This window comes from Dipodomys ordii, unplaced genomic scaffold (genome assembly GCF_000151885.1).
Source record: "Dipodomys ordii isolate 6190 unplaced genomic scaffold, Dord_2.0 Scaffold189, whole genome shotgun sequence".
Classification (NCBI taxonomy): domain Eukaryota; kingdom Metazoa; phylum Chordata; class Mammalia; order Rodentia; family Heteromyidae; genus Dipodomys; species Dipodomys ordii.
The window spans coordinates 2,576,725-2,586,800 of NW_012267405.1; the positions used below are offsets into that span (position 1 = coordinate 2,576,725).

The 10,076-nt window shown below is 45.5% G+C and overlaps 1 protein-coding gene across 3 annotated transcripts in view; it reads right to left on the minus strand.

Moving 5' to 3' along the window:
* Slc39a14 (solute carrier family 39 (zinc transporter), member 14) overlaps positions 1 to 9,108 on the minus strand; it is a 50,206-nt gene extending 41,098 nt beyond the window's left edge. For all 3 annotated transcript variants that reach the window (XM_013034459.1, XM_013034460.1, XM_013034457.1), the window contains exon 1: positions 8,995 to 9,108. The gene's annotated coding sequence lies outside the window, so the exon portion shown is untranslated. The remainder of the gene's footprint in view (positions 1 to 8,994) is intronic.
* Positions 9,109 to 10,076: the final 968 nt, after the last annotated feature.

Sequence of the window (10,076 nt, forward strand, 5' to 3'; positions counted from 1 at the left end):
ATTCTTTCAGAAACACATTTCAAATCATTTGGTCAAGTCCTCAAACCATTTCAGAAATTCACTGGATGAAAAGTATCTTTTGCGGGGAGGATGCAGTACTAGTGTTTGAACTCAGAGCTTGGTGATTGCTCTGCTTGCTTGCTCAGCACTTGAGCCATGCCTCCAAGTTCTGCTTTTTTGCTGGTTATTTCGAAGATGGAGGCTCAAGAAACTTTTTTGTTTGAGCCTCAACCTCCAATGCTCTGGATCTCAGCCTCCTAAATAGTTGTCATTATAGGTATGTACCATCACACCCAGCCTCAACAACTAGCATTAACAGAGTACCAATACCCTTGGGCATGGGTAACATAACGATGAACAAACAGGTAAAACCTCCCACCCTCCTAGACCCGGCATTTTTGCACTAGCTTCAATAGTGAAAAACAAACTGGGCATGGTGGCTCCTACCTGTACTATCAGCACTTAGAAAACGGAGACAGGAGAATCATGAGTTCTAGGCCAGGCTGGGCGATATTGCAAAAGAAAGCAATATAACTATACCATAGAGGGGAATTGTTAAAATAAAGGCAATCCCTATAACAAAATATACAGAGATCAAAAGGGGATTCTACGTCAGTCAGACTTCAGTTTAAACCTAGAACCTGGATTCACCAACTTCAAAGATTTGGATCAAGTCAAAACTCAATGTAATGTATCTTCCTTTTTTTTTTTTTTTTGGAGGGGGTGGGGAGTGGTACCAGTGTTAGGACTTGAAAGCAGGGCCTGGCTATTGTCCTAAGTTTTGTGCTCAAGGCTAGGACTCTATCACTCCACAGCTATACATCAGGCTATTTGATGGTTAACTGGAGATAAGAGTCTCACAGACTTCCCTGCCCAGGCTGGCTTTGAAATGCTATCCTCAGATCTCAGCCTCCTGAGTAGCTAAGATTACAGAAGTGAGCCACATCTTCCTTAGAGTAGCTAAGAAAACTAATAAATAAAAAGTATCTGGCCAGGCACCAGGGGGCTCACGCCTGTAATCTAGCTACTCAGGAGGCTGAGATCAGAGGATCTCGGTTCAAAGCCAGCCTGTGCAGGAAAGTCCGTGAGACTCTTATCTCCAATAAACCACCAGAAAACAGGAAGTGGGGCTGTGGTTCAAGCGGTAGAGTGCTCGCCTTGAGCTGAAGAGCTGAGGGACAGCACCCAAGCCCAGAGTTCAAGCCCCACGACAGACAAAAAAAAAAAAAAGTATGTGACATACAGAACTTGTTTTGTGCAAGAAGAGTGACGTGGGAAGAAATCTGTGACAGGTCGGTACAGGGTTCTCTCACCTAGCAGCATGGGAGTGGAGGTTACCTCAGTCCTGGACCAGGGCTTCCTGTGTGAGGCCCAGTGTCTCTCTATCTACTTCTGATTCATCAACCTTGTGCTAGCCTGACTTTTCACATGGGCTAGATGCTGGCATACCCTCTAGCTAGCTACAGAGGCTTACTTGAACTCTTTGAACTCCCTTTTTCCTCTGTTAGTGGGATACCTGCTCACATTCTCAGCCGTGCATATGTTACAGGCCACTGTCACGCTCAACAGGACCTCTTAGTACAGGCTGTACTACAAAGCAACTGGATCCAGAATGGGGAGGACCCCCCCCCCCGAGTTTTCAGATCTGAGCCAACACTGTGGACACAGAGAGCCTGGGGCCCTAACCCCTATAACAGCTAGCCCTGATTTCTGTCTTAGGTCTGGAGGGAATTTCCTTTTTTTGCTGGGTGTGGTGGTGCATGTCTGTAATCCCTGCACTTGAGAGGCTCACTGAATCACTGACTTCCAAGTCAGCCTGGGCTATAGTAGCAAAAACATATCTCAAAAAAGAAAAATAATTTAATCTTGTTTTTGTTTTGTAGCTCCATCTTTCCACTATTCTGAGTCTAGGAGTTTCAATAAGACTCTCCAAGTCACCTATCCAAAATCTCAGGATGTGAGCTGATTGGGAAAGAGGAATTTGATGAAGAAATTTTGTTAAGTTTCAAGAATTTGATGATGAAATTATGTAAAATTTGAAGAAGTCATTGGATGTGCTCTAAATCCAATGACTCATGTCTTTTTTTTTTTTTTTTACTTCCCTGCTCCCCAGTACTGGGAATTGAATCTAGGACCTTGTACGTGCTAGGAAGAATTCTACCAACAACTTGAGCAATGCTCTCAGTCCCTGCGCCACGGAGGTTAGGAGGATGTGGACACAGACACACAGAAGGGAAGGCCACGTGAAGACAGAAGCAGGCATTGTGATGTTGTCACAAGAAATGCCAAGAGCCACTGGAAGCTGGAAAGGACAAGGAAGGATTTCCCCTGTGGCCTATTGGAACAGAGTCCTACCCACACCAGGGTTTCACACTTCTGGTCTCCAGCACTGTGAAAGAGCCTTCCTGTGGCCTGTTAGGGAACATCCTAGGCAAACACCAGTGGTGCCCAAAGTCAAGCTTGATCATTTGATCTATGGTTAGAACTCTAAGATGATCACCAATAACCCTGTCATTGTGTGTGGGCAGGAACTGTAAACAAGGGACTCCAAGCCTGGGATTTTGTTACACAAAAGGGATTCTGCAGTTCTCTGTTGACATTAAAATAGCAAAGGAACCACTAGGGACCTAGAGGAACTGAGAGAGGCTCCAGATTGTCACCCAACAGGGGAACAGTGTGGGGGTGGGGGAGGAACCTCAGTCCTTCAGCCAGGTGAGCTTGGTGGTACCACTCTTCCAGGTGAGAATGCCAGCTAACACTTTGCAGGCATTGTACTAATCTGCTTGCCTGCTCTGATAGAGAGACTTTTACTTGCTGCAGCAGTTCTGGTCACAGGTGGCAGAGCCTGCCTTGTCACAGGGTTGGAGACGTAACACTTGGAAGTAAAGTGCTTACCTAGAACACATCAGCCTTGGGGCTCCATCCTGGTACCACAAAGAGGCCAAATCTGCATGTCTTCCCATTCTAGCTGCCTTCTCATTGACCCATCCTACCCATAATGTTAAGTGCAAGCCCAGCAACAGCAGATGGTATTGTAGAAATGCATAATAGGTGTTTCTGACTAGGTGTTGGGCCAGGCAGACTTTGACTTCTAACATCACAGTACAGTATGTTCAATGGGTCAAAGAGCTCTAAAACTAGGAAATGCATAGGAAGATTGCCTAGGACAGATGAGGAAAGTAAAACAATGAAGAGAGAACAAGCATGTGTACTGAGGGGCAGACTTGAGGGACATATAGAATAGACAGATGGAGTGTTCAGTCCATCCCGGTGTAGCTCTACGTGCAGAATCCCATATTTGTGAGGGATGCTCACCTCCACTCTGGATTCTGTCATCCCATAGCTGAGGAGTCAAATAAATCCACACTGTAGATTGGTGTCATGGTAACATCAGATAACACAATTAGGAAATGAACTACAACCCAACATTAAGACAATGATTCAATGGACCAGGTATGGTGACGCATGCCTGGAATTACATCTATGTGAGATACTGAGTAGAAGACTGTGGTCCATAGTCAGCCCCAGGCAGAAACACAGGTCTGCTATCTGAAGAAATAGACTAAAGCAAAAGGACTATAAAGACTCAAGTAGTAGAGTGCTAGCTAAGCAAAGGCCTGGAATTTAGGCCCTGGGAGGAGAGAGGGAGAAAAAGGAGGAGGAAGAGAAGCAGAGGGAGGGAGGGAAGGAGAAGATGGTTGATCATTGAGAGGGGTTTTTCTCTGTTGGAAAGGAATAAAACCTTGGTATTAGATTGGAGTAAGTGGTATCAGCACAAACTTATGTTTTCAAATACAAATACAGAAATCGTGATATGTAGATATATTTATGCATGGGTTAGTGTCCATATTTCACAGCCTCCATGTGCTAAGAGGTCCAGCAGCGAAGATAACCCCAGTAGTGAACAGCACTTTAGCAGCAATCAGTTTTGTTTCTCTATACCATCTGGCTCCCTGGGAAGTGGTTGATTCTAGAGTTAGAGCAGAGAAATGACAAGAAAAGCTCACAGGAATATCTTAATGTACTATAACACAAAAAAAATAAAATAAAATATCGAGAACATAGTGCTTGTCAAAGAACACAGGCCAGAACTAAGGAAATCTTAAAATGGCCGAAGCTGGGTTCAGTATATGTGAAGCCCTGGGTTCCATTCCAGGTACCCCAAAGAAGGTTAAAGCTGGAACAATTTGAGTGATAAATAATGATCATAGAGTTGTATTCCACAGAACAAAACCTGATATAAATGAGAAAGAAAGGCCAGCTCTTCCTGACAACAGAAATAATAAACCTAAGAGGAAAGAGGGAAATTGAGACTCATTAGGCAAACAACTCAGAAATTGTTGTTGCAACTAAGATCCACAGATGGATGCTAAAATTAGAGGGGAAAAGTACAAGGAGAAATAGGATTGCAATCTACAGAGGGAGGAAGATAATAACTTTTCCAGTGAGAAGATGCAGTAGACACCAAGTGGTCAGGTAAACATCAACAGCAGAAAGACGGAAATGGTTGAGAGTGTAGCTCAGCACAAGGACCCGGTTTAAACCTCAGAAGACACGCTCACCTAAATGCCGGACATGACTACCTCTTTATGATCCTCTGAAAAGGATGTAACATTATGCTTATGTTTTTGCTTAGAATCCATGACCACATTCTAATAAGAGCAAAGACCTGTGTGCTACAGAGTAGAGGAGATATAAAGAAAAAAATCTCAACTAAATGAATTAAAGGGTGGCAGGTCAGATCCTAGACCAGAAAAAAAACATCAGGAATGATATTTGTTACATTTTTTTTAAAGGTCTACAACTTATAATACACCATGCCAACGTTGATTTCCTGCTCTTGATAACTGTACTACAGCATAAAGAATCTACTCTTGCAACTCTTTAGAACACCTCAATTTAAAATAAAAGGCTGGGTGCCAGTGGGTCACACCTATACAGTAATCCTAGCTATTTATTTATTTTTGCCAGTTCTGGGGCTTGAACTCAGGGCCTGAGCACTGCCTCTGAGCTTCTTTTGCTCAAGGCTAGCACTCTACCATTTGAGCTACTGTAGCACTTCCAGCTATTTCTGTGTATGTGGTACTGAGGAATCGAACCAGGGCTTCATGCATTCTACTACTACTCTACTACTAAGCACTCTATTACTAAGCCACATTCCCAGCCCATTCCTAGTTATTTAATAGAGGTTAAGGTCTAAGGATCAAGATTTGAAACCAGCCCAAGCAGAAATATCTGTGAGCCTCCATCTCCAATTAACCAACAAAATGCCAGAATTGAGATGTGGCTCAAGCAATAGAACACTTGAAGAAAGAAGAGCATCAACAACCTGAGTTCAAGCTCCAGTATCAGAACAAAAAAATTAACTACAACTAGAACATAGTGTGGTAGCCATTGCCTGAAATCCCGGCATTCAGGAGACAGAAGCAGGAGAATCTTGAATAGAAGGCTATATATAGCAAGAGATCTTTTTTTCTTTTGTGTGTGTGTGTTTTTTTTGGTTGGTTGTGGGGCATGACAACATTGTCTCTGAGCTTTATCGCTCAAAGCTAGCGCCCTACCACTTTGAGCCACAGCACCACTTCTGGTTTTCTGGGGGTTAATTGGAGATAAAAGTCTCACAGATTTTCCTGCTCCGGCTGGCTTCAAACCATGATTCTCAGATCTTAGCATCCTGAGTAGCTAGGAATACAGGCGTGAGCCACAGGAATCCAGCACAGCAACAGATCCTGTCTCAAAGAAAGGGGGCAGCAATTAAATAAGGTGTGTGCATAAAAGTGGGATTGTAAATATGGTTCAACTGTTTTAAGCTCTAATATTTTTTTAAATAAAAAGCTAAAAGGCACCAGTGTAATCCTAGCTATTCTGGAAGCTAAGATTTGAGGATTGTAGTTCAAAGCCAGTCTGGGAAGGAAAGTCTATGAGACTCTTATCTCCAATAAACTACTAATCTCAAGTAGAGCTGTGTCTCAAGTGGTAAAACATTAGTTTTAAGCAAAAATAGCCCAGGGACAGAGTCCAGGCCCTGAGTTCAAGGCCCAGGACTGGTACAAAAAACAAAAAAAGAAAAACTAGTTAAACAGATACAGCTAAACTTTTACCCAGCAATCCCATTTCATAGAATTCCAGAATCATACACGTAGGAAACACCACTTGCACAATGTTATTCATTGAAATCTGGTACATAATGGAAAAACCTAACTTGAGGGAAATACATTTTAAGAAACAGAGTACTCCATGGTGTGGAACACTAAGCAGCCATAACAGAGAACAGCAAAAACATTCCATGAATCCATATGGAAAGATCGGCAGATCCAGACTAAACAAAGGGAAGGAGGAAGAAGGGAAGCAATAGAATTACAGGGGCTATTCCTAAGCGTGATTTTTTGGTACAATCTCAAGTCTACTTATCGGACCTAAAGCTACAAAGAAAAGGCCTTGACCCTAAACCACAAATCTCAGAGAAGGGACCAGGATGTAGCTTGGTGGCACAGTCCTTGATTACCCAGCATGCATGCTCTAGGCTCTGAGTTTGATCCCCAATACCACCTTAAAAAAAAGTCTCCGTGAATAAAACAAAGATATAATTTTAAGAGAAAACAGATTACTTAAAGCATGGTTGTTGTTGTTGGGTTTTTTTTGTTGTTTTTTTTTTTTTGGTACTACAGATGAAACTCAGGGCCCTGTGCATGCCAGGCAAGAGCTACCTTGTTGAGCTACATCTCCATCCCTTTAATTCCCCACTTTTTTTTTTTTTTTTTTTGGTTGTGGGGTTTGAACTCTGGAAAGTGCACTGTCCCTAAGCTCTTCAGGTCAAGGCTAGTGCTCTACCACTTGAGCCACAGCGCAACTTTCAATTTTCTGGTGGTTTATTAGAGATAAGAGTCTCATGGACTTTCCTGCCCAGGCTGCTCACAATCCTCAGATTTCATCCTCCTGAGTAGCTAGGATTACAGGTGTGAGCCACCAGCACCCAGCTAATTCCCAACTTTTAATGGATATTTTATTAAGTATGAATATTGAGTGCTCTGAGAGCCACTAGGGACTCTGTCACACAAACCCCAGAACTCTCCAGGGCCTGCTGCTGCAGGTCAGGAGGCTGTACAACAGTCAGGTCTCTGGTTGCCAAGATAGGGAATTTGGTATCCCAAGACTGAGCATGTTCTCTTGACAGATCGATTCTGTGACTGTCTCATCTTACATGGCAGGTTCCTGGCCTGGTCCAGAAATCTGGACCAGGGGGCAGGGGGCTCTGCCTCCCCATCTCATCTGGGCCCAACGAGAGGCACATCTGGAAGGTGAGATGGCTGTTGGGGCTTGGAGCCATTGTGGTGCCACTGCCCTTTGTAGGCAAGAGGCCCTGGGCTGGCAGCAGTCCCAACTGAGCAGACTCTGGACTCTTTATCTCTTGGCATTCCGACAGCCGCCAACCTGGAGGTCAGAGAGGGCCCTCTATAGAATCTAGTGTGTGTTGTTGGGACAGAGGTGGAAGGGAGGTTGACAGACATAACATGACTGTTCTGTGATCACTTCTCATCCTCCCATCTCTGGAGTCTGAAAGAGGAAGTAGGAGATGCTCCAGAAGAAACTCCTGTGACAAAAGCAAAATCCACCTCCCTTTCCCTCAATACACAGAGACAATTGTCACCTGCTCTTCAAGGTATCAAGAAAAAGACAAGTACGATCAGCAACTTTTCCATACTTAGGAATCAAAATAAACACTTCTTTGGTATTCACCTACCAATTGGCCACTAGGGAGCAACGTTATGTGAGGACACCAATTAACCTCTCTGGATCCAGTATCTTTCAGTTTTTCAAATAAACTCCATCCAGGTAACATGCTACCAGGTCTGTGGTTTGCAAAGGGCTGGGCATTCCTTTCTTCCGGCATCAAATGTGACCAGGTGGAAGTGCTCTGGCACAGTGAGGAGAGGAGTTCCTGATGCCAGATGGCACTAAGGAGATCCCAAGACTGTATGGATATTGGATGTGGGTTGAGGTTCATCTGGATATGACCAGGTAAGGAAAGGGGAAGATAGGAAGCCTTTAAAAACAGGACTATAGTCCTGTCTGTGATGGATACATAGGCAGTACACACACACACAGGTAAGGAAAGGGGAAGATAGGAGGAAGCCTTTGAAAACAGGACTATAGTCCTGTCTGTGATGGATACATAGGCAGTACACACACACACACGCACGCACGCACGCACGCACGCACGCACGCACGCACGCACGCACACACACACCCCTTTCCTGGCCATTATTAGCTTAGAGGAGGAGTATCTCTTATTTGAAGAACTATTTCCAGAATTAAATACAATGGTTAAGCACCCATTCCACCCACAAGGATGACAAATTCTAGGCACAATCACAACAGCCCATGAGACAGTTAAAACAGACCCAAGGGGTTATGAAATTTCTCACTAGAGTAAGGAGGCCAGGATTTGGACACGTAGACATCTGACTCGGAAGTCCTAAACTCTCCTTCCTGTCACCATGCACTACCTGAACTTCACTGCCCCTAGCAGCAAGAATCTCAGGTAACCACCTCACTGTTCATCTATGGTGCCCATCAAAGTGGCCCACTCAGAGCACAGCCATGTGCATCAGACCTGCTCTTCTCAGCAACTCTGGCTTTGGATCTGTATTCTGGGAATCATGGGGCTCTGTACCTCAAGGAGCCCATAATTCTGACTCCTCTTCTTGCCTAAATGACAAGGACAATAATACAATCACCCCCTGCCCCACCCTTTGTCAGTAGGCTTCTCAGCCAATAGTGGTCCTCAGCTTGTCCTCTTCCATAATCCCAGAGGCTAGGTGAGTAACAAAAGCCAGAGTAGGTAGGAATGTGTGTTCCTTCCAGAAGAAGAGACAAGACCCAGAGTCTTCCCTCTCCACTGTTCAATCCTCCTCATCATATCTAGAAAGTATTTTAGTCTACTAGTCCACCTCCTGACCATTATACAACTGAACAAAACAAAACAAAACTCACCAGAGGTGCCAATAAAACGGGAATACGTGGTTTATAACCCCAGCCTCTGAAAGTTTGATTCTGGACAATCTTCAGGTGCTCTCTCAAAGAAAGTTCCTTTCCGTGTTTAGGTGAGGGCCTACGTTTTAAGAGGTAATGATTATAGAAATGTACATACTGTAGATAAGCCATTCAGTCGGACCTTAGTCATCCTAAAGCTAGAAGCTGAGCCTCAACAGGAGCAGAAGCCAGTGACCACCCTCAGGCCAGCTCCTACCATCACCACCCCCAGCAGGCAAGTGCGGATCTCCATGGCTGGAGGCTACCAGGAAAGAAATGACGAAAAGTCAGAAATTCAAATCTGGATTGCTCAGAGAAGAATCCGGCACTCCGCCCCTGACCAAATCATACTCAAGAGTCCTTTTGGACACGTGGAACCCTGCAACTATTTGGAAAAAACAGTTTTTTGGGGACCTAGGCCCAGGCTAGCACTAGATCCTTTAAACTGGACCCTCAACCTGGAGAAAGGGCAAATTTCTACGTTTTGATTGGACCTTAGGATCCCAAGATGAAACTGCCTGGATTTTTTTTTTGGTCCCGTAGCCCCAAAACGCCAAAAGAGGGCAGCCTGAACCCAGACCACCTAACTTGGTCAGTCGGAACAAAAATAACCCAAGAGCCATCCTCGCGGTAAGCCAGGTTGCGGGGGGAGGGGGGGTCAGCGCCTCCCAGGAGTTACTGGGTCCCGCTACCGCCCCGCAGGAAAATTCGGGGCATCGATCTTGAGCTACGAAGTGATGGGGACCCACAATCCCCAGAAGGCGCAGCGCAGACACTGGTGTCCCCTCGAAGCGGACCCAGGGTCCGCGCATCGGATTTGCCCGTGCGCCGGGCTGTCGCCACGCTCCTGCGCTCAGGGTCCCCAGGTCCCTGGAAGCCCACCGCCGCTGTCTGCGCAGCTACCGGCGTCCTGGGCGCCCTTCTCGGCCCCATCCCGCGCCCTCCTGCCCAAGGGACAGTCGCTGTGACCTCCTTCCTTCCCCCTCGCCACCGTGGCACCGCGGCCAGGTGCCGGCCGCATCCGGGCGCGCGCGCTCCCCGGA